At 40.4% G+C, this 23,129-nt stretch overlaps 1 protein-coding gene across 1 annotated transcript in view; it reads left to right on the top strand.

The window, feature by feature from the left end:
• The first annotated feature begins 17,449 nt into the window (after nt 1-17,449).
• The window catches only part of LOC130199994 (helicase ARIP4-like), a 62,489-nt gene continuing 56,809 nt past the window's right edge, over nt 17,450-23,129 (top strand). Inside the window, exon 1 of the mRNA XM_056423906.1 lies at nt 17,450-17,573. The gene's annotated coding sequence lies outside the window, so the exon portion shown is untranslated. The remainder of the gene's footprint in view (nt 17,574-23,129) is intronic.

The following is a 23,129-nucleotide window of genomic DNA, read 5'->3' as shown; positions in this document are numbered from 1 at the left end:
TGGGAACAAAAGAGGAGGTGAGATGAGTGAACCTCAACAAAGTAGTCATCCTCAACGTTTTCACATCATGAAGCAAAACTGTGACGAGATTGTAGCCGTCACCCGTGGGTTTCCCCCCCAAGCACCAAGGATAGCCAGACAGCCGCGACGAGGTTCCGTTGGACGACATATTTGTTATATTTCTTGTATTAAACACACACCGAGCAGACCGCAACACAACGCGTCTGCTCTCTCTGCCCCTACCTCCAGCTCTGCTACCCTTTTATACGAGCAGCATCGGCTGCTGACTGATTGTCAACCAGCCAGCAGCCGAGGCCAGATTGGGGACAGCTGCCACAAAAACAATTTCTTAAAAGTGGGTTTTGGGAAGCAAATACAATTAAATCCAACATGTATTGTTTATATTTAACATGTAAAGCAGGAAAAGCCTGACATCGTAAGCTATGTCAGGCTTTTCCTCTGTGTCATAGGTCTCCATTGTTGTCCAAAAAATTACAAAATACATCAATGGGCCACAAACAGCATCTTGCTGCCTCAAAAAGACAAAAAATAGTATAAAAGAGTACCAAATGTGCTTTCTTTACTCATGTTTGAATAACTTTGTGATGCGATAGAAAACATTTACATGTTTAGTAGAAAGCAATGGGCTTGAGACTGAGTGCCAAAGACATTGATGGTTAGTCATCCATTAAGTTTGATTGGCTATGAGACATTTTAATAATGGCAGCATTGATCTTTAAAGAAACCACATCTACCATTGCATACCGCTTTACCAAGTGGTATATATATGTTAATTTAGGGGCAGAGGGGAGGAAAAAGAGAGAGAGGGAGAGGAATGAGGGAGCATGGGAATGTGCAGCGCTTGAGTGAAAAGGAAACGGAGAGATAAAGGATGGGAAGGAAAAGGAAGGGAATTAAGAGAGAAGGACATCCTTCCATATACGGACTACAAGTGCAAGTGGACAGGATATAGAGACAGACTGACAGAAAAAGGGAGGAGGAAAAGAGAGTAGCAAAGCATGCAAGTGTGCAAAGGAGATTGGAAGAGAGAGAGAGAGAGAGAGAGGAGCAGGCAGTCAGGCAGAGCAGGGTAGAAAAAGGAGGGAGTGCGAGAGAGTGTGTGAGAGTGAAGTGAGAGGGGCGGGGGGTGAGCAAATGCGCTCTGCACGTGAGTCAATCTGTTCACATGGCCTTGTATTACGCCGTTATAAATACTGTGAGGCACTTCATGCCGCGGAAAACCCGCACCTTTTATTCCGAAGGGATTTGAAATGTGGATGCTGATTCTTTAGGTCTGAGGTGGCAGGAGGGCCGAAACAATGCAGATGTAGTGCATCTTATGTGGAATATTTGATAAATGCAACCAATAATGAGATCACTTTGAATCCCCTAAAGCAGAATAATGCAGAAACAATGCATTTCTAGCTCCATTGTCGTTCATCGGAAGCGAGCTGAAGCTGTCATCTGCTCCCTGAGTCCCTGTGTTATATAATAATGGATAGGCCTGCGCTGCTCGACTCTTCTCTCCGAGGCATGAATCAAACCTGGGATGTGGCCTAAATATAACCAGTGCGTGCATACACACATACACACACCCTGGTGTGTTTGTAGGCCAGCTGTATAGCCCGACGCTGGCATTTCTTTCCACGGAACGTCAAACGGATTGCGTCTTTTTACAGCATCCAGGCTGCAGAGATTAAGGATAAAGTGGTACAGTAAAATGGTTTCCTGGAGTCCTGTGACAGTGACACAAGATTGGAGCATGTGTGTTCACTAAGCCAAGCTAAGGAGAGGTTGAGGCTGTAGGGGTGAGAATCATTCCCTTCTGACCATTTTTAGAAAAGCTTTATAGGCCTTTGATATATAGCCTATGATGTGTCTACATGAGTGCAGCTATTGTGCACATGTTGTGTCAGGTCATGTGAAGATGTTAGAACATACATGATGGGATGCTATGGGCAGGGTCATGTTTTTCATGTATATGGTAAAAAATTAAAAATCCAAAATGTCCTTTGTTGTTTAATACAATCAAGCATATTTCTGGTTGTATGTTTAAGAAATAGCATGGGCTGGTGGGATGTCACATGTAGTTATAGTGCTGCATCGTGCACCCTATGTTACTACATCCATGCTGAACTGCAGACACTGCACATTGATGATATCAGTATTAATATATATGCATGCACGCACGTACGCACACACACACACACACATGTTGTATGTAGCACAGTAGGGTCTGCTTTGACGTGGTACGGTACAGAACGGTATGTCGGTAAGCACCATCGCTCTGTTAAGACGCTTCTACGTCATTACGAGAAACGCTATCGTTGCTGGTATAGTATGCCATGCACACACATATCATCAAACACGCGCCTATGGCCAGGCAAGCTCCTTAACGTATTTGCACACGGACACGCACACACACACACACACACACACACACACAAACACACATTTCCAGCAACCTCCTCTCGCCCATGCGGAAACAAGCGAAAGTGTGAAGGCGTTCCCTCGAGCATATCCAGCAACAAACCAACATACTAACATAACAAAAAAATTCCCAATGGTCACGTTTCATAAAATGTCAATGGAGAAAAACGAAGGGGCTCGATTGTGTGTGTGTTTTTTCAGCGGCTGTCAAAGAAGACACGTCCCACTCGACACAATTACGACGGGGGGAAAAGCACAGTCCGAGCTGGAGGAAGGAGGAAATACTATAACAGCACATCGCGGAATGAAATCACAATTCGAGACCAAAAAAAACACCGGGGATCACTCATTGATGATCCCCGTAACACGGTGGTTGTGAGGCGCATCGACATGCGATAGCAAAGCCTTCGAGCCCGCCGGGCTCACCGGTGCGGCGGCCGGTTGCATTTCAGCACCGCGGACAGCTCTCGGGCTTCCCGCACCCGGAGAGTGGCGCGGGACATCACTTCCCTTCCTGTTTATAACACACCATCGCTGATATGTTTTGACACCTGGTTCCTTGTCCAACAATCGTTTCCGTGTTATAAAACACACACACACACACACATCGGGTTGCAATACGGTAGACCCGGAGTCCTTCAACACATCTACCCGAAACCTCTACTGCTCCTACCTCGTCATTCCCATCCCGGGGCCTCCGATCCCCATCCCTCCCCCGGCAGCGGTTCCGTTAACCGGCTTCACGTGCTGTCCTGCCCCCGGTCCTGTTGCGGGTCCTACGGGCATCACCGACCCCATCATCCCGGCTGCTCCCGGTTCTCCGGACTGCCCGCCACCTTCCATGCTCGCTTCGTTCCCCATCTCGGTCTCGGCGCAGGAGACGGGAGAGAGGCGAAGAAAGGTAGCAGGTCAAATCGGCGACGTTGCTTCTCTTTCACTAAATTGTATATATGTAATCAGAAAATAATTAATTGAAAGGGGGAGCGAAAACTGGGAGAGTGAACTCAGCGTTGCTCCATCACCGCCATCATCATCATCAGCACCAGTGGGCTGCCTCCTGACGTGGAGACGGGAGCGCGCAGCGCGGACACGGCCGCTGCGAGGGGAAATGAAAGCGCGAGAGGCGAGAGAAAGCGATATTAGATTAGATCAAAGTTAAATGAGCCCCATGGGCAAAAGTGGGTTGCAGCCGGAGAAAGATTAGGATACAACGATCAACACGGAGACAAATGAAAAGGGTTCACTCTGACCTCCAGTTGGGGATCATCATGAGGAACGTAAAGTTCAGTGTTGGGCAAGTTACTGAAAATAAGTAATTAGTTATAGTTACTAGTTACTTCTTTAAAAAGTAATTTAATTACTTTACTAGTTACTGTATATCAAAAGTAATTAGTTACTCTGGAAAGTAACTTTTAAGTTACTTTTATGTCTGCTTTTTTAATGTAATGAACAGTACTGAACAGTCAAACACAATAAACATATGTTGTTGACCTATTTATTGCAATCAACAGGGCAACAGGCCTTCAAATCAAGCAGTCGTACAAAAGTCCCTTTTAATACTTAACTTAAAACAAAATAACTGTCTGTCATTTAACAGTTTTTTTTTTTACCACATTAGGCCCAATGAAATAAAAGTGATTGGCCTACAGTATTAACACTAATTAAAAGAGAAAACAAAGGTGCCTTGAGGTGCTGCATATAATTGAGGGGGGGGGGTGCTCACCTGTGTGCGCGGATGTGTCGGCGTGTACGTGCTGATCTGGAGTCAGTTTGGTAGGATTTGGGTATAAATACATTATTTCATTTAAAATATGGATTTTTATTTAAAGATATTCATGTAATTTGCATGCAAAATAGGTCTACCCGAACCAGCGGACAAAAAATTCAACCAGCGGCAACACTTCAAAAGTAGCCTAATTCCGCGGGAAAACCGCGGACCTGGCAACACTGGAAGTGGCTGTCAATCACAGTGTGGCACCGTGATGCTGGTCGAGGGGGCGTGCCTGTGATTGGCGGAGTAGAGGGGAGGCGGGGTTAACCTCCCGGAAAACGGAAGTTAAGGGTGGTTGACGGGAACCGTTGTTCTTGACGTTGGAGCTGCTGAGCCGAGAGGAGCACGCTGTCTGTGTTGGTGAATGCCCAATAAAGGGAGGATTAATAACGTCGCCCCGTCTCCGTGTCATCAGTCCATAACGTCCGAGACGTTACAATATCATTGCGCCACCAAGGTCCTGCGATGTCGGATCAGAAGCAGCTAAAGTAGCCTAGCTTGTCTTCTTGTCTGCAAGTGTTCATTTTTCACAAAAGAGAGTAACGCGAGTAACGAACTCATTTAAATTTCAGTAACTGTAACTGCGTTAGTTGATTAAAAAAAATACTTCGTTACACGCTCGTTACCGCTAAAAGTAGTGGAATTACAGTAACGCGTTACTCCCAACACTGGTAAAGTTAAACCATCATTAGACATGAGACCAACAGATGTTCAGTCAAAATAGCAATGTGGATTTACAGATTGGAATTTCAGATGAATGCTTGACGTGAAAATGTATCTAAAAATATCTTAAAGTAATGTTGATTTGCCAGAAATATCCCATCCACAGCAACCATTAAAACACTAACCCGTTGATACAATTCTTGGATTTACAAACAGCTGCTTGAAGAGCAGAATTGCGCAACCACAGACGCAGGCAGGGCTTTGGCTGTGGATGCTGCTAATGCCGAAAAGACGAGAAGCGGTGAGTGAAGAGAGAAAGAGAGAGAGAGCTGCGTGCGCGTTCGCGTGGCGCTTTCTCACACGAAGAAGGGCACGAGGAGACGTCGTTTACGCGCCGGGGAGTCAGAATCGACTGCACCGGAGCATCACGTGTCAGAAACACTCCACGGTTTTACGCACCCGCTGGTATACTCATTATTTATCCAGAATGACTTCGACTGATGGTGCACAGTTGCGCTCAGGAAAACGTTTAGGCACTTTGTGGAATTTGGTTCACTGCTAGTTGATTACAACTGGACAAGCCACGAGCTTGATGTGCATTGTATTTTTTTATAGAGATGAATTTTGTTCTGAGAGAACTGACACTTTGGAAGAAAAGCTACTTCAATGTTTTTGTTTTTCTAAAGGGATGAACACACATTTAGGTGTGATATATCAAAGTGTTAGTGAGCAATATTATTGCACATTATTGCATATTTAATTTATATGAAGTGTGTAAAATATATAATATACATCCTATTAAGCTAAAGGTTGTGTTTTGGGATCCATTTGTTTATTTTGTCTGGAGTTAAGCAGATAATGTAAAAAAAGCGAAGAAAAAAAAGATAAGCTGCAACATTTAACTGAAATTTGGTTCATTTCGTCGATAAACTATATTTGCTGCAGCCTTAAAGACTGTCACCAGTGTCATATTTCATTTGAGTAGTCAAAAGCATAAATATAAGTTGAAGCAGCTGCGACAAACCGCAGCATTAACAAGAACGGTAGAACATATTTAACTGTGACAAAACATGTTTGAGGGAAAGGGAGAGTTTGATAAAAAAAAACTAAGTGCGTAGAGGGCATTAAATCCATCCCATACAAACAATAACAACAAAGTCGGTCAAATAACAGCCTCAAAGCAGCGACTCCCCCCTTCAGCCACTGGGAAAAGGTCCACGCTCTGTTCCAACGCCAAGTGTCTCCCTCTGACGCCACACTTTATGGAGATGAATAAACCCTGCCAGCTAAGTTCAGCATTGCATGTATACTGTGCATTGTTTTTCTCAGCGTAGAGTGAAAAGACAAAGTGCCACTGCAGATAAAAAAGATAGATGGAGAGAATAACTATTCTCCTCTAAGCCTCTTTCAGCTTTCACATATTACAAGTAATGCCATTAGTTTTCCTCTTTTAAAGACTTTTTCTTTTGGTCATACTTTTTGTTTAGCCTCGGGCAATCAGGGCTAAAACAGCAACCAAAAATCGACATGACAGGTAACATTTAACAATTTACTTGTTCACGTTATCAACGTTAATACCTTTTAACAGGGTCATACCAGGAACAATAAAAAAAAGGCAACAGAAAAAAGCAATACAAAGATGAAGTTGACTGCCCTGAATCATAATTCAGCTGACTGCACTTGAAGGCATCATACATTCCACACGTACACACATCAGCCCAAAGCGAAGCAGAGGCTATTCGCATTCAACACAAAACACAGTACCACAGGACACACGACAGAGCAGCAGCAGCCCAGATGGTACACAACGGTGGGAATAGATCCATCCCTGAAATATAAGGTGCACTCTTGTAAACAGAGACCGGTTTGAAGAGCATAACATTGACAAAAAACTATTTCTGTAGACAGTGAAGAGACAGAACAAAGCTCTCCACTTATACAACAGAGTTAAAGAGAGAACTGAGACACTCAAATGTAACAACGCTGTATTCATTCAAAGCTATGCAAATGAGAAGCAAGCACTCAGGGATAACCCAGCGAAGTGCCAAATGTAGTCAGCTTTTGGATTTCTGCCAAGCACTCTCCATACTCTAAGAAGAGCTATTGCGAAATGCGTGTCGGATCATACCTTTTGGTTAATAACGCTGATGCTATCCAACGTAAAGTCTTCAAGTATATGTACACAACAAGGTAACAAAAACACAAGTATATGTAAAGGTTCCCTATCATCTTTGCCAATAGTGCGTGTGAGATTTGTCATGCAGATAGTTTTGTAGGGCCGGAGTCAAAAAGTCCAGAGACATTTTTTCATTCTCAGTCTGTTGTTTGAGAGAGATATATATGCATTTCGTTAAGTTAAGTCAAAGAGATATTACTTATTGTCCTTTATGAACATCAACACCTTTTAGAGTATTGTATTGTTATTTACACATTCGGCAGATAAGGAGTCATTATTAAATAACATTAGTTTTGTCAGGAGGTGTCACAGATGTCGCAGCGAGAGACGACCCAAATGCCGACATAAGTGCAAAACCCAATATTTAATTACACAAACTAGACAGGATGACAAAACACGGACCAAACAGTACGAAGCAACACTGGGAATGAGACGAACAGGGTTTAAATACACAGGCAAGGTGAGAGGATTGGACAACGGGGAACGAGACACAGGTGGACACAATGAGGGCGGGACCAGCAATCACACAGAAGGAAACAATCAGGACCAGGGCAGACAATCACAGGGAGACAGATGACACAAGGACTTCAAAATAAGACACAAAACGAGACACAAACTCCAGATCATGACAAGTTTTGAGTCTTGTTTTTGGCCACCTGACACATGTAAATTCAGTTTTTAATCTCCACCTGTTCCTCAAGGAAAAATCTCTTAAATGCTGCAAATACATTTAATTTAATTTAGCTTATTTCCATTATTTGAATATAGTTTTTTTTGTGAATAGATGAATGAAGAGTTTTTTTAAAGCTTTTTTTACATTACATTACATTACATGTCATTTTTGTAATGCTTTTATTATTAATATAGATTTTTGCTATCAAAGAATCTTCTGAGTAAGGTATTTTTGTGCACAGGTAATTTGGGAGAACTGACGAGATAATAAAAAAGAAATAAAGATCACACACGTGTGCAGGAGCGATGAAAGGTCTTTGAATGTAACATCGGAATTTATGTGATGCCTCGCTCCGATTGGTAAAGACTAAATTTATGTTGGCCCTGTGGCTCTAAACAAGGTAGGTGTCTGCCAGTCTTTGCTGACCACAGTAAGCAAAAGACACTTAGAAATAGGCCCTTGGAGGCAATAAAATAACCTCCAACATTTGTCATTTCTACCAGGCTGTAATGGCAGGGCTCCAAGCGGTCTCGTTTCACTCTGTGATCATGTGGCTGATGAAATGGGGAATTCAACATTTCTCATCCAGCGAACAGTTTCTCGCTCCAGCAGAGAGTCCTGAGAGGCTGCTCAGAAAACCTGCAACACCAGAATCGATCTCCTTCACAGACCGACTCATTGACACGAATACTTAAGGAGATTAAAATAAAGCAACGTGCCAGCACTTCACTCCAAGCAACAGGCCGGGAGAGGAGCACCCTATTGGTCAGCTGTGAATGGTGGATTAAATGACCAATGTTTACTCAACGTTAACTAGTAACGTTAACCTCGCAACAGCCAATGTTAGCCTGAAATCAAGTAAAAGACAGCCAGCTACCAAAAAAAAGATGATGTACTGTAATGTAATGTATGAGTGTCGAGCAACCGATTATCTCTCTCTGTAAAATAAAGGGTAACGATGTCGCTCATTTATTTAAAAATTGTCACCAACTAGATGTACGGATCCAATGCTATTTCACACAACACATACTGTGTTTTAAAATTAAGCTATAAAGAGTATGAGTTTTGATTTGTTTGTACCTCAGAGTGCCTTGGAGCGAATCTCAATGAGTTGAAGTGAATAACATAGAATAATAAACGTTCTCTGGTTGTTTTTCTTCGTTCCTACTCCCGTCTGTGGAGAAACTGATCAAAACTTTTAATCCATTCCCAATCATTTGCTGTTAAATCTTTAAAGACCACAGGTTATTTCTCTTATGTGATGGCCTTATTAATACAAAAAGCAAGTTGTAATTATTTACGGCTATTATAATAATCACACACTACAGGAATCATAAAGAAAAACTGTTTCTGCTTCTTTTTCCTTTTATGAATTTTTTCTTCTCAGTTGCTTTTTGCCCTCTGGAAATTGTAATTGTGAATTGTGAGTAACCCTTCGAACTCCTTAATGTGTATATGCATTGAATACTTTATTTAACTTAAAGCTAAATCAATGAGTTTCTATTTCTGATCTCCATATCATGTATCGCCTGATGCTCAGTGGGCTTAGTATAATATTCATCAACTCTTACCTTCATTATTCTCAAACTGTGCCACCTTTGTCCACGTCTGAATGCAGAGTTAATTACTGTAATGTGTGATGGGAAAGATTCGGTCCTTGTCAGCATTCAGCTTGGGCAGCTTCCCCGCTTATCCTGCAGCACTGTGACCAGCTTTCACGATGTCAGACTGCGAGAAATGAAAAGCTATAAAATGCTTACTTGTTTGTCTCCAACTGTTTGTGCAACTGTGGCTGAGTGGTAGATCAAGATCGTCCTTCAATCAGAGAGACTGGTCGATTAGATCCCCGGCTCCGCGAGTCCATGTCGATGTGTCCTTGGGCAAGACACTTAACCCAGAATTGCTCCCGCAGGCTGTGCCAGCGCTGTGTGAATGGGTGTGGATGTTATTTAGTCCTGACGGGCAGGTGGAACTGCCATCAGTGTGTGAATGGGTGAAAGATGACACATAGTGTTGAAGTTCGTTTAGCATTTACTTTCTCACCTCATGATCAAGCATTTTGGTTCTGATTTGAAATAACTTATTCGCTGTTGAAGAGAAGTATTTATTTCATAATTAGAATTTTTTTGCCAAGTACTTTTCACATACAAAGAATTTGACTTGGGGAATGGTGCATCATAATAAACACAATGCAATAGTATAAATAATATATATTTTTTTTATTTAAATGAAGATTCACAATGAAAACAAAATAAACAAACAAACATAACAGTACGTTAAAACAAGTATATTAATAAAGTGCCATGTGTATATGTTTAAAGAAAAAAATATTGTTAAATTGAAGGGGCCAAAATGTTGAAACACTTTCCTCTGTGCAACTTGTCATGTGCTTCATATCTTCAGGCAGAAGATCTGTATAAAGGTTGACAACCTGGGTCAGTCCTATCCCATTATGAGAAAGGGGAGAACTACTAAGTGGAACAGATTGCTGAAAAGAAGCTTGCCAATAAATAAAAAGCAAAGAGCAAAGGAATGGATGAGTATGGTCAGGAAACATAGGGTACTTGTGTAATTTGAGTAGAACTATGGATGTACTTTTCTGTTTACGCCAGAACAGCAACACCCACCTTGTTGCTCTCGGTAGGCACGGTACTGTACTAACAGTGGGGGTGGACATCATGTGTCACATTAATGATATCTTGCAACAATTGTGGCAATAAATACATATTTTACGTGCTCATTGTGTTGAGGTAAAAGTACCCCTTTGGGCAAAGCTGTTTCTTTTCTGAGTGTATTGCTTGTATTAGGATCTACGTAAGGCCTCTCAACTAGACTCTGTTTTTCTATAAAGCAGCATATGGCAGAGCTGATAAGTGAGCAACCGAGCCCTCACGTGATTTCCTCTCTGCTGCACTACACACACACATACACACACACAAACACACACACACACACAAACAAATGGGAGAAGAGCATTTGCAGACCTTGAAATAATGGATAATGGTGAGATAAACATACAATTTAAGTTCAAAGTGAAGCAAATAAGCTTTTCACAGCAGTACTTGTACAGCACAGGTACAGCAAAGGTGCAATACTGACAATGATGAGTGCCATGGTAACCCATGATACTCAGCCAACATTCACAATGCCAGGGCCCTGAAACTGAACACCTGAATGAAATGCAACCTCTGTCACTTTGACGAGTCAAAATGAAAAAGGTCTGAACCTAGCACTACACAAATACTTATTACATGAGCTGATTCATGACAGCGTTAGCAGTAATGGAAAACATTTTATAACCAAACTGGGGTTTTGTTGTTGTTTTTTAACATAAATTACATTTTCAACTTAATAATGAGGGAATCAAACAGGGGGCTGTGACACGTCATACTTGTAACTTGTAACATAATGTGGGTCGGTTTGCTGTCAGAAATGGTGGAGGCCATTTTTTCCGGTGGATAGTTTAGTTTAGTTTAATCAAGTCTTTCCTTGTAATTGTATATATAACATGTTTGTGGAAAATGTTTATATTCTGAAGAGACTTATCTTTTTTTTAATCATTTTGCCTTTTGCAATTACATATCCTTTGCATTGATAGTATTTAAGTTTTAGTGGCATCTAGTGGTTTATGGCAGGTTATAACCAACTAAATACTCCTCCGCTCAGCACTTTGTCAGCGTGTCGGAGAACAACGGTGGTCTACAGGTCAGAATAGGTATCTTTAGGAGGTTACTACAACAAGGGCCATTCTTATCATTACTATAGTCTTTGATATAATGAGATTTTACAACAGATTGTGAAGTTAGATATAGCTACATATTGTTTGTAGAGGAGCAACAGTTATGTTTTACAACGGCACAGTTACTAAATAAAGTCATTAATATCTGAATGGAAACAAATGTGAAATATCAATAAAATAAATAACATTTCTGAGGGAAGTTTATAAAGATCGAAGAACAGAGACATCCATCAGTTATTCCTTCTGTCCTTCTTTCTTCTGTCCTCCTGGATGCTTAGTCTCAGCATAAACATAAGCATAGCAGTGCTGGCCAATGAATTAGTTTTCACTTTCGTTTACAAATTCACATATGTATTGATAAACTATCCTTCACTTCAACTGGAGAAGTTATTATTGAGCACTTTAGCATTCTCATGTACGCAACATTCCCATATCGCAGCATTGAACTTACAAGTTCTTCTATTGTGAAGGCCCCAAATGGTGTGTAAGGAGTCAAAGAAACCTTCAGGAGAGCAACAGAGGAGGGTCCCTCTCCCCGGATGGACAGAAGCATTAGTTGTTTACAGAAGGAAGCATTAAAGAGTAACATAAACAACTTCAATGGATATGACAGAGTGTATGAATAGTTTGTACACTCTAAAAAGCCCAACTTCAAATTTGTTGTCCTAACACTTTTTTTTAACATGCCTTTGAAAAAAGTTGAACTCACTCAAAATGTCAATTTTATTAATAAAGAGTGGAATCCACATTAAATGTTAAGTTGAGAAAACTTAATATAGTGGTTTAGGCATCTGCTGAGGTAACTAAGGCCACTGCGCATGTATGTCAGTAAACACACACACACATATATATATATATATATATACAAATACATATATAAATACATATATATGTAAATACATATATATACTACTTTAATCTCATATTTTAAATAATAGAATAATATAAAAATATTTTCTTTAGCCCCTGTTTAAAATACATTGGTTTTTGATACCATTGTTTGTTTATTATATTTAGATATGGATTAGATTTGGAAGGATATTGTCCATTGTTTAATGGCAGATTTGTTCCAATTCAGGTTTTTGTCACTTATTGAATTAAAGGGAGCCTGTACCGTGAGAGCAAATGTTTCCCTGTATTTTGCTCAATTTATTTCTTTAATTTAACAGACTATGAAGATTGAAATACTATAATACTAATGTGTAGGAGGTGACTCTTGTATGAAAGTGGTATATTTTAGTTTTTAAAATCTGCATAAAAATGTCTTTTGACTTTTAAATTGTATTGTTACACAATGGGAAGAAAAAAAATGAAAATTTAAAAGAGGCGGTGAATATTTATTATAGTCTCTGTATGGTTGTTTTTGTGTAGAATACAGACCCGGAGGAATCTTACGTGAAAGGAGTTGAACTGGGAATACTGCAGAGTGGGTGGAGCGGGGGTGTGGTTCAGGGAACGGTGTCTGATTGTCATCAGCTGGACTGATTGGTAATCAGATTGGTAAACAGTCCAGCTGATGACGATCTGTGTCGGTTATCTGAGTCTGTCTCCATAAAGGAGCTGGACAGACAGAAGATGAGAGGAGCGTGGAGAGCAGAGACACAGTCTGCTGTCGGAATAAACCTTATTACCGAATATCCCTCTGGCTACTTGTTGCTAATTGGTGCTTTAGGGGGGGGGCCTACTCGTGACAGCTACACACGTGTCACAACCATGTTCCAAAGCTTGTTTCAAGGCCTTGATTTTGGATTCACAAAACTGAATTTTTTCTTTTTGCAGCCATTTTGATTTTTAAGGATGTTGACCCTTTGCTGTCTATGTTCAAGTGTTGACACCTGCAATTCATATAGTTATGCAAACAAATGTTGAGTTATTGTTAATAAACATTTTGTGTTTGAAGAAGTTTGTTTTCTTTAACTGTTGACTTTTCCAAAGAAAACGGTGTACATTTTTAATTAATTTAAATGAAGGCAACATTGCAAAGAATGTTGAGTGTACTCAAATAATGGGCAGTGAAATTTAGTAACAAAACATTTTAAGTTAAAAGTAAGTTCTCTCAACAAAACATTTTAAGTTAAAAGTAAGTTCTCTCAACAAAACATTTCTCAACAAAAAATGTTAAGTGCTGTTGATGTATGTTTTTAATCTACAAGGACACACAATTTAAAGTTTCTCCAATTTAATATTGTAAGTGTTCTGAACTTAAGTACATGAGTAGATGTAACTATCAAATGCAATATTTTAAGTAGTGTTAACTTAAATACATAAGTACATCTGAATAGTAATGTTACGTTTGACAAACTTAAGATATCACTTTGAGTGAACTTCTTATCATAAGTTGACACAACACATTAGCCCTTAGTTGAGTGAACTCAAAAAGGCTTTGCAGCTGGTTGCCTCACTTTTTTAAGTTGACTAAACTTTTTTTTTTTAGAGTGTAGTAGGCATAGTCCACGACCCAGAAAGTGGTGGGGGGGTGGATGGGGGGACAGGATGCCGGCTCACAAGGCAGGAGGCCGGAACACCAGGCAGCAGGCAGCAGGCATCAGATACAGGTCCAATGGACCCGATAAGACATGGAGTCACAAAGACTCCGGGAAGGAAGCAGAGTTAGTAATGTGTGATGGAGAGATGACAATGTATCCATAAGTAGAGAGAAGAGGAGATCGGTGTTCAGTGTATCAATGTCCAAAAGTCGTGCAATGTCGATTTAAGGAGAGTGTACGTAAGGTTAAAAAAGTCTCCCAGAGAGCTGGTCCTTAAGCCATTGCCAACTTCATGGTGGGATAGTCCTTGCACATTTGAATCCTTTGTTTCTCAAGAATTGCATTGTGGGACAATAGTGTAACCTTTCTGTATAAGTTATTCTCATTCCAGTGTGAACACACTTTACTTAAATAGGATCAGAACAGTGTGGTATGGCATGGAAAGTGTCTCCACCTAATGTACAAATGAGGTCAACGCAGGTTGCTGATTCACACTCTGTCCCTGCTGAATGTATTTCTATCTGTCTGATTACAGACACCATCTTGAGCTGTCAGGTGGCATTGACAAGCTGTAACCACAGGAATCTTTCTATTTGATCCATATTCCGCACATAAATGCAGCACGATGGTGCATTTGCATGTTCAGAGGGCTTTGACCATGATAAACAGGTCATCAAGTGGATTAAAACAGAACATGAACTGGAATGGGCACTCGGTAGAGCGCATACCTTCGCATATCACAAGATTGGGCATTGAATTATGAACATTTTGGCATTAGTTGCATGCCAATTGGACAAAAATGTATCGTGCTATGGTAAAAAAAGAGTTTGACCTTTCCATGACCTTGACCTTTGACCCGATTGATCCCAAAATCTAATCAAATGGTCCCCGGATAATAACCAATCATCCCACCAAATGTCATGCGATTCAAGAACATTTTGACCTGTTCATGACCTTTGACCTTGACCTTTGACCCGATCGATCCCAAAATCTAGTCAACTGGTCCCCGGATAATAAACAATCATCCCACCAAATTTCATGCGATTCGGTTCAATACTTTTTGAGTTCTGCGAAAGATTTTGACCTGTTCATGACCTTTGACCTTTGACCCGATCGATCCCAAAATCTAATCAACTGGTCTCCGGATAATAAACAATCATCCCACCAAATTTCATGCGATTCGGTTCAATACTTTTTGAGTTCTGCGAAGGATTTTGACCTGTTCATGACCTTTGACCTTTGACCCGATCGATCCCAAAATCTAATCAACTGGTCCCCGGATAATAAACAATCATCCCACCAAATTTCATGCGATTCGGTTCAATACTTTTTGAGTTTTGCGAATAACACGCATACAAATAAATAAATAAATAAATACACGGCGATCAACACATAACCTTCCGGCATTTTCAATGCGAAGGTAATAATAATAACTCTTTAAAATGTGAATTAGTGTAAAGTGAATTGGTCTAAAAAACAAATTAGAGATGAACATCCTTGATTTTGCAGAACTCATTTCTGCCTGTCTGCTAGAAAAGAGAAGTTTGTGTTTGTGTGTGTGCGCTGGTCCGAACAAAGCCATCACAGGGGAAGAAAGATTGCCTTGAACTGACTTGAGAAAAGAAGAAAATGTGAGAAAATGAAAGAACAGGAAAGATGGCTGAGCCTCAGAGATTGTTCCAATTTCCTGAGCCTGCCGGTAGCGTCCATCTCTCCTGTTGCTCGACAGATACCTGACATCAATCACACAGAAAACACTTTTACTTCATCTATCCTGCCATTTATTCTATTGTTTGTTCCTCAGTTTCTGATCATGCTGCCGTTGCACAGAGATCTCAGAGATACAGAAGACATCAAGGAATGTTGATGGAAATGTAATTGAGGAGAGAGGAATAGGGGGGGGGGGGGGGGGCAAAAACAAAAAGGGAAGATAAGCTTGCACACCGTTTGGTGCAAGAAATAAATATCACGTTGCACCGAGTCATGAGGCAGAAAACAGATAGGGAGAAATAGGAAGGAAAGGAAATGCATCAATAGTGGAGAAGACATAAATCAATGAGAAGACTGGAAGCAAAAAAAGGGTGGGAGTAATAATAAAGAGATATAGGAGAGGCCCTTGTACCTTGGAGTTGTTTACGGACATGGTTGTGATGTGCTTGAGAGTGCTGCTGTGTCTCCTAAGCAGAGGAGAGCTGCCATTATTGACCAGGACAAATTCTGTGTTTCTTCACATTAATCTGGAGCTTGCCTTTCCTATAATCATTCTGCAGTTAAACATTAAAATTTTGCATTTTTACGATGAAAGCGACACAGATGTATGTTCATGTTATGAAAAGATATCGATGTTTGGCTCCTGAGATTATCTGTCAATTGTACTGCTAATGACACGAGAAATGTATTGATGTTATAAGTTGTCAAGCACAAAGGAAAGGGGCTGAAGATTCATCCCCTTCACTGACCATGCTCTTTTTATTTATTTATTTCCTTTATCTCTGGTTAAAAGCTTTTAAAAGGCACCCTGAAAACATTAGGATGTTGGGGGGAGAACAAGTCTGACATCAAATATAATAAGCCTTAAATCATTAAGAGCCATACAATCAGTTTTCTGCATTGAGGTATACATTTAATGCATATGTTGTGGTCATTTAGAAAATGTTGACCACATTTGTTCACAATATAGAAACCTACAGCTGTGCCAAATGTGCTGCTATTACCAAATGCAAAGTTGTTAAGACAATTTCAACCTAGCTATGCAACACGCATTTACGTGATTGCAATTAATCAAACAATGCACTGGAGGTGCAATACCAAACAATTGACCGTCTCAGTTTCACCCCTTTGTTCAAATTATATAATCCAGTTATGTGAAGCACTGTGGACTTCTGGCCCATAGAGGGCACTGTATGAATGTGAGAAGGTGAAATACAGTGCAATATAATAAGGTACGGTATAAAGAATGCTGATGCGTGTTTATTCCTCAGTCCACCTGCTGTTAGTATTAGTTAGTACATTAGTAAAAACATATAATGTATTTCTGCCCTTTTGTTCTTCTCAGTTTGAAAGAAAAAGTTGAATCTGATCTAATTTTGAGAAACACATCAATTGAAAAGTCTGCATAAAGTACGTGGTGAAACGATTTACATCGATAGGATTCTACAGTGAGATATTATATATATATATATATATATATATATATATCAACGCTATATAACACTGTAAAATAGGATTGATTATTATTTGAAAAAACTCACACATATATATAAATCAAAAGCTATATAACACTGTAAAAGATGTTTTTTTTATTTTATTTTTAAACACACACATATATATATATATATATATAAGCAGTATTGTAAGTTACCAGACACTAATTGACTTACAACTCGTAGTGTTCCTGCAGCGTTTGTGCCTCGAGTACTGACAGTTTGGATGCTCGTGCACTTCCGGAACTTTCGTAATGGTTTTCTTGTGCAGAGCGCCTTAGCGCACGCAGGGAGCATCAGGACCGACCTCTCTTCTCCCAGCAACTGATGAATGGAGTGGAAGCGGCCAAGCCCCATTTCTCATTATTACTTCAGAAATAAAAAGCGTTCCACGCGGAGGAACTCCTCGCCGAAGAAACGGCCCCACGGAAGGTGAGACATACACGCACTGGGTTTAATGCCCGCGTGAAAACGTTTTCACTCTGATCAACCCCCTTTAATAGTTTTATTTTTGGGGTTATCATTAGCATTTTGCATGGCCTCAATTAGGCTCCAGACAATAGAGGAGCATGCCGCACTTGTTCACCAGCGGTTCCTTCTGTCTGCGACGCTGTTACAGCCTTCTTCCGTGTTAGGAAACGAGCAAGCACGCTGCTTTCTGTCTTTTTAAAATAACATCATCATAATTCATAGCAAGTCGTCCTTGGAGCGAGACGTGACCGGTGGGAGATTTAACCAGCGTGCCCCCAACCCGACACCCGGCTGACACATCTGCTGAAACCATGAGCGACAATCATTTCTGCTGTGTTGCCGAATAGCCAGTTTAGGCTAAAAGGGCAAACCCAAAAGGAAGTGGCTATTATGTAAATTGAAGCTTAAATGTCAAGTTAGGTGGTTTTGGGGAGGTGTTTCTACGAGGGATAGACGTATGAAGCGCGAGGGGAGGTCAGAAGAGTTAAAGAGCAGACGAGGAGCCTCAGGACTGCTGCCGGTGTTTCGGTTGCAAAGCAAACCCTGTTAACCGAACGCTTCTCTGGTTGTCGTAATTACGACAGCTGTTGAAGAAACGAAGAGGACACTTAGTTGTCCTCGTGAATGCCGCTCAAATGGCCAGCTCACTGTCTTCCCATCATATGTTTTCCACACAATTATTCGAGTTTGATTCCCCGGTAAAACATATATTTGTCACCTGTTTAAGTTGCTACAGAGTACTTCTACATGACACGTGTTTGATAGCACTTTTTAGTGCATGAGCTGATGAAATGAAATATTTCTGATTGAATTGTACACAAGAGCTGGACTCGGACTGCAAAGGATACTCCATATTACACTCATTTAATTAAGACACTATTAATAAAACAAATTAAAATATCAAAAACAATGCAGCAGAACTAGAAATATTTTTTTTCTCACATTATTTTTTGTCAGAGCGTAGCGACTACATTACACACAATGCAATGCAATCGCCAACACTTTCAGGCCGCAGAACTGTAGTTGTGTTAGGCTAGTAGCGGCTAAAGTAGCTTATAACAGCTAGCTTTAAGCAAAGACAAGGAGTGGGCTTCAGAGGTCTGGTGTGCTCAGTCACATTCCACACCTCCAGATGTATTATTTTTTTTAATGCATTTTCAGAACTGCCCCTGAATAAAGTTATGTCCAATCCCTCCGCAGCCCCAAAAGGCTTTATACAATGTTTCACACATATTCACCCGAAACTAGAATGTCTAAAATGTGTGTTCACCTTTAAAAAAACAGCTGTGTAGGGTGTGAAAACACTGAGCCTTGTAATAAAAAATTAAAGGGTGGTTCTGCCTATTTTCAACCCAAAGTTCATTTACACTCTGTCATTTACATTCCAAAATGGTGGGGCAAGCATGCTCTAAACCAGAAAAAAGTCCATGTTTAGCTGCTCATAATAATTGGAAATATTTGATTGTACAAAGTTAGCAAAGAGAGGTGTGCTTTTTTAAATTCTATTTTGGGGGTGCACATCATAGCAAGGAAAAGCAAAGATGTAACTAATAAGCCTAATTATGACTGCATTACATGTATGTGTGCCGGTACCACAGAGTTGTTATTGTGCATGCTGGGCCAGATTGCCTCTTTATTCTCCCTCTGTGACGTACCCACTTTCCCTCTATGTACGTCAGCGAATTACAATTCCCACAATGCCTTTTACAACCCGGAGAAGGGTGTGAGCTTGTTATATATAAGAGGAGAGTGTGATGCGCAGAGCTGAAGAACCGGAGAGCTGAGAAAAGTGAATTGTGCCCTTTAACACGTGTCTTCTAGTTGCAAGAGGATCCGGTCAATTTGACGTCACTGTGGGTGTTGAATATGTGCGTACAAAATTTCAGCTTCAGCCATTTTTCGATTTTGAGGGATCTGCAACAAAGACATCTAGTGTTGTTGTTGAGTTGAAGCTTTAGATAAATTGTCTGCTGCAAAGGAAACACATCATTTGTTGTCTTTGGCAATGTTCTCTTCTAAAAGTTTATTATGTGTGTCTTCCTTCAACTACTAGCAGTGATTTGGTACAGCTGTATCAAACATTTTCGCTGTGACTGTCACCTTACACGTCCTTTTTTTGGAGGCATTTCTGTAACGCTGAACAGGCATTTTGTTTCCAAGTCACAAAGTGTATCGGGTTGATCAAACCGAGGAAGGAAGATTATGTTCTAATTGTCTGAATCTCAAGCTTGTCTGTCTGCCTCCACTGTCAGTGAGACTTTGTTCTTTTAATCTGACCTTAGATCAGGTATCCAGAAAACAACTTCAGCCAGACGCAACTTGATTAAACCCTCCCTCTTTCTTTCTCTTCACAATTGTTTGTAAAACTTTTGATAATTCTTTCAGGAAAACTCTTACAGAACAGAAAAAAAGATGCCGCATGAAGTTTAGAATGTGTTCATTGACTGTGTGCTTTTTTTAGTGTTTTTTCTTTCTTTAAAAAAAATCTTAACTGTAACTGGATGTCAAACGTTTGAAAAAAATGTGTGGACCCAGACTCGGGATGGAGATCTGTTTTGGTGTGAAGGTCACAGTGCATGTTTGCTTCCCTCAGACTGTCTGGAATGCTTTTGAACTTGTGGTATGTTAGACACATGGGTCTAATTTGTGTTGCATATAAAATGTGTTTTAGAAAATGACAGAAAATGATGGCGGGGGGCATTAAAACACAATATTAATGTCAGACAATATATCATCTATAAGAGGGTAGGAACTGCATGTGCAATATCAGTCTGACAGTTGTGGGATGGACAAAACTTGCTAATATTGTTTAAGCCTCATTATACAGCGCACAGGCGCAACAAATTGGCAGCTCAGAGCATACATCCTCAGGGACCACAGTTTTGCAAATGGACCCAAGCGTACTTCCAGACATGGAAAGTAAGAAGACAATATTTAGTTCTCACATTTCATCAAAGAAAGCTGGTTTCCCTAATAATGATGTTTGTAAGATCTTTATTTCTAGTTTGACTGATGGAGAGAATGATTTGACTTGTGCCAATCAGCATCATCGTATAAAATCATGGCCGGCAACGCTGGTAATTTTAGAGTTCATCAAGAGAACCGACAACGTGTCAGCCCAAACATCCCATCCCTTCCAAAAAGTCGACATACAGTTGGCTATCTTGGAATAGTTAAATAAAAATTAAATGGTATGAATAATGTTTTTCGGACATATAAAAAAGGTTGGCAAAGTTGTTAGGAACATGTCGGCTCTGTGTTGAAAAGGCAATGTCTCATTTTGATTAATTAAATACTCCTATTAGAAACAATAAGTGCACATATCATAAAAGGCTTGTCTCGGAGTGGTAGCTGCATCCTAATTTAAGACATTTTGATTATTTAACACATTTTCATACGCAAGGATTGTGTTCATCTGTTACGTTGAATGTATCAGATGTTGTCTCTCAAAGACAAAGCGAATGAATGGGATTTGATATTCCAAATCCTCACGTTAAGTAGGAACAAGCAAATGCATCTCCGAGCTACACCGCAGACAAGGGCAGAAAGGGAGCTTCTCGAACTCGCTGAACCCTCCACCTGTGGGGGAGGGTTGGAAATGCCACCGTCTGTTTGACCTCCTTGTAAAACAGCAGTGATGGTCTGACTGACCTCCGGTGCTCGCATTCATACGAGCCTGAAATATCACAGCGGGGGAATGTTGATGGGAGTAGAGATTCAGCGACGGTCTCACTCAGTGGAGGGAGGAACGTAGGCCAACTGAGATTCTGACCTTAGCCGCTTCTTATGTTTTAGTTATTCTTAAAAACATTATGTCGGGAGTGGTGGGCCACTGTGTGTCTGACCGAGTAATATTTTACCAGTTTAACTCTTAAGTCTTTAACCGCAAAGGAATGTGTCGGCAAGGACCAGCAATTTATAGCGAGGTGGGAATCTGGGATGAAAAGGGATGGATGCAGCAAGGGGCCGCTGTCTGGCCCACAAACTCTGCTCTATGTTGTACGTATCATTATACCTGTCTGGCACTGGAGCTGGATGGATGGATGGATCTCTCTTTCTCCCGCTCATGTTTTGCAATCCTTAAACAGTGGGCATTAAAGGGAATGTTGGATGAAGGAATCTACGCCATCACGGCACCAGGGTGGCTCCGTTGCCAGAGGAACAGCATCACAACTGAAAGGTCATTGACTCGGATCATGTTCCTGACAAACTGTTTCTCAACATTTGGTTCTCTGTTCAGTACAGTAGGTATTAGCAACGCCTCATTATAATGCAGTTTGATGCAACGCCTCCTCAATACCGCCTCACAATGACTGCAGGAGGGAAATTGATTGTATTTTTATGGTTGAGTAATGTATGGAACTCTTCCGATATCAATTTAGGTTCAGCAGTCCTGAGTTTATCAAAATAAGTGGGGATTGGGTTATGTAGGTCAGGGTCAGTTGCACATCAGTGATGGACCTCTCAAATATAGAAAGACTTTTGTGCATGTGTGTTTTTAGATCTGGTTTACGTGGCTTCTTATGTAACCTGAATACTTAGGATTCCTGGGGAACTGACCCTTCTCTATTGTCTGTGTGTGTCTAGATCACAGCAGTTGTTAGTGTTGACGTTTCATCTGTGGATCAGTAAACTCTGATAAGAGCCTCTGTCCTCTTACATGGGAATAAAAGATGCAACTGTTGTTGACATTAGTCATTTGTTGACTAGTATTCAGGACTATGCCTCGTGCTCGTCTGTTATCTTGTGTGTTTTTTTTGAGGGTCACACATGTGACACCTTGAAGCCGTGACATGAGCCTCAACAGAGGTGCAGGCAACGGACATGCATACAAGGGGTTAATGCTAACTGTCCTAATGAACTGTGAACTCGTGTCATTTCAAATATTCATGGACATCTTTGTACAATTGAGTAATAATGAAACTTGCTTACTACTCCTAAATGCTGAGTTGTAGTTATTTAACTCTGCAGACTTTGTTTTCAGCCCTTTTTAATGATAAAGCTTAGAGGTTTAGAAAGCTGATACACAAAACACAATTCATGCAATGATGATCTAATAGTTTAACAACTGTTGGTTTTGCATGGTGACTTACATATTTGAATATGACGGGATTAAATCAAATCTGATCGTCGGAAACCTTCAAATGACTCTTTGCTTCTGAAAAATGTAGCTCCGATGTAAACAAACTACACTGTAGACCTAAATGTTCTATCATAGATGCAAAATCGAAGATTGGATTTCTGATACATATTTTCTGGCACATGGTTTAAAAAAAAAAAATCAGTCTAACATCTGGATGGTGGAAGGAAATTGATTTCTGTATTGCAAAATGATGGTGAGTGTCTATGAATCATAAAAAAAGATTTCATTGATCAAAGTTCTCAATAAAAGTTTTTCCGACCACAAGAAATGTGAACAACTGGTTTCCTATTAATTTCACATTTCAAACAACTCTGCAAGTCGTCTTTCTCTCAGTGTCAAACAGTTTTTTCCAAGCAGTTTTATATATTGGCTGC

Source organism: Pseudoliparis swirei, chromosome 9 (assembly GCF_029220125.1).
Source record: "Pseudoliparis swirei isolate HS2019 ecotype Mariana Trench chromosome 9, NWPU_hadal_v1, whole genome shotgun sequence".
NCBI lineage: Eukaryota > Metazoa > Chordata > Actinopteri > Perciformes > Liparidae > Pseudoliparis > Pseudoliparis swirei.
This window is presented reverse-complemented; position numbering and strand designations above follow the sequence as displayed.